Source organism: Aegilops tauschii, chromosome 6 (genome assembly GCF_002575655.3).
Source record: "Aegilops tauschii subsp. strangulata cultivar AL8/78 chromosome 6, Aet v6.0, whole genome shotgun sequence".
In the NCBI taxonomy this organism is placed as follows: Eukaryota; Viridiplantae; Streptophyta; class Magnoliopsida; order Poales; family Poaceae; genus Aegilops; species Aegilops tauschii.
Genome location: NC_053040.3, coordinates 279,266,146 through 279,268,819, shown reverse-complemented (window position 1 = coordinate 279,268,819; position 2,674 = coordinate 279,266,146).

Sequence of the window (2,674 nt, the reverse complement as noted above, 5' to 3'; positions counted from 1 at the left end):
TTGTTCTCTCAAGATCGTGCTGAGACAAAACAGGTGCTAGTTGACAAAGATGGAGCATCAGGCGCCATGTTCACCATAGGTGCCGGCCTCCCTCCAGATCAGGAAGAGGCGTTGGTCAGCTTCTTGCGCAAGAACAAGAACATGTTCGCATGGGAGCCCAAGGATCTAGTCGGAATCCCAAGGGGGATAATCGAGCATCACTTAAGGGTATGCCCTAACGTACGCCAGGTGAAGCAAAGGGCACGGCAGCAGTCCATGGAGAAGCAGTCATTCATCGGCCAGGAGACACGAAAACTGCAAGAAGCTGGTGTCATTCGGGAGGTGCGGTAACCGGAATGGCTGGTGAACCCGGTCATTGTCCCCAAGAAAGGCGGGAAGGAACGCAGGTGTGTCGACTTCACCAACCTCAACAAGGCTCTCCCTCAAAACCCTTTCCCGCTTCCTCATGCGACCTGCTGTGCATTGATCAGATCGTTGAGTCACCAACCTCAACAAGGCTTGCGCATTGGTCAGATCGTCGACTCCACCGCCGAATGCGACCTGCTTTGCTTTCTAGACGCTTTCTCAGGCTACCACCAAATCAAGATGGTAGTGCAGGACGTTAAGAAGACATCCTTCTTGACCCCATGCGGGGTGTACTGCTACACTTGCGAGCCGTTCGGGCTGCGTAACACCGGAGCGACTTTCCAGCGGCTGATGCAGATCGCTCTGGGCCGACAGTTCGGGAGGAACGCTAAGGCCTATGTCGACGTCATAGTGGTGAAGTCTCGGGAGGCAATGACCCTCATCGAAGACTTGGAGGAGACATTTGCTAGCCTGCGCAAGGTAGATCTGCGGCTCAATCAGGAGAAGTGTGTGTCCGGCGTCCCCTCTGGCAAGCTGCTCAGCTTTCTGGTGTCTTATAGAGGAATCGAGGCAAACCTAGAGAAGATCAAGGAAATAGAAAGGATGAGCCTACCACAAACCCTCTAGGAAATGCAAAAGCTGGCGGGCTGCGTGACTTAGCTTCGGCGCTTCATCTCCAAGCTGGGGGAATGCGCCCTCCTATTCTTCAAGCTGATGAAAAAGAAGGGGTCGTTCGAGTGGACTCCGGAGGTTGACGAGGCATTCCATGAACTCAAGAGGTACCTCACCAGCCCACCAGTGATGGTAGCACCACGTCCTCTTGAGCCCCTAGTGCTTTACCTGGCCGCCACGGCTTACTCTGCCAGCGCAGCGCTGGTTGCGGTCCGGGAGGAGCACCGAGCCAAGGGCCCACCAAGCGACGCCGCACACCTGGTCAAGATGATGCAACTTCAGGACGGCGCTCCTGAGGCCTCAGTGGCACCAGCAGATGACCAAACTCCTCAGGGTGGCGCTCCCGAGGTCCTGGCTGCCCCGACGAATGGCCAAGCTCCTGAGGTCCTCCAGCCTCAGGAGGTACAAGACCCCACCAACACTTCTACCCTCGTCGAGCACCCGGTATACTTCGTCAGCACGGTACTACGCGATGCATGGGGACGCTACCCCATGCGGCAAAAGCTCTTGCTCGCACTCCTTGTCACCTCCCGCAAACTGCGCTACTACTTCCAAGGCCACCCCATCAAAGACGTCTCGGCCTACCCTCTGGAGATAGTGCTCTAAAGCCCCAATGCCGTGGGGAGGGTCGCCGAATGGAACATCGAACTGCAGGCGATCCCGTTGGAGTTCAGCACCACCAGGGTCATCAAGGGAGCGGCACTCGCCGACTTCGTGGCAGGACGGACTGATGTCCCCAGCCCCGAAGCAGGCGAGGACCGACCCCTCTCACATGAAGCGAAGCACCAAGCCGCTGGGTCATGTACTTCGACGGCGCCTTCGCGCGTCAGGGCGCGGGGGCTGGTGATATGTCTCCAACGTATCTATAATTTTTGATAGTTCCATGCTATTATATTATCTGTTTTGGATGTTTATTGGGCTTGATTATGCACTTTTATATTATTTTTGGGACTAACCTATTAACCGAAGGCCCAGTGCAAATTGTTGTTTTTTTTGCCTATTTCAGTGTTTCGCAGAAAAGGAATATCAAACGGAATGAAACCTTCGCGAGGATCTTTTTGGAACAAACGCAATGCACGAGACTAGGAGTGGACGTCAAGGAAGCAACGAGGCGACCACGAGGCAGGGAGGCCCGCCCAGGGGGGTAGGCGTGCCCCCACCCTCATGGGCCTCTCATAGCTCCGCCGACCTACTTCTTTCGCCTATATACACTCTTATACCCTGAAACCCTCGGGGAGAGCCACGAAACACCTTTTCCACTGCTGCAACCTTCTGTACCCGTGAGATCCCATCTTGGGGCCTTTTTTGGCACTCCCCTGGAGGGGGATTTGATCATGGAGGGCTTCTACATCAACACCATAGCCTCTCCGATGATGTGTGAGTAGTTTACTACAGACCTTCGGGTCCATAGTTATTAGCTAGATGGCTTCTTCTCTCTCTTTGGATCTCAATACAAAGTTCTCCTCGATCTTCTTGGAGATCTATTCGATGTAATTCTTTTTGCGGTGTGTTTGTCGAGATCTGATGAATTGTGGGTTTATGATCAAGATTATCTATGAACAATATTTGATTCTTCTCTGAATTCTTATATTCATGATTTAAATATCTTTGCAAGTCTCTTCGAAATATCAGTTTGGTTTGGCCTACTAGATTGATC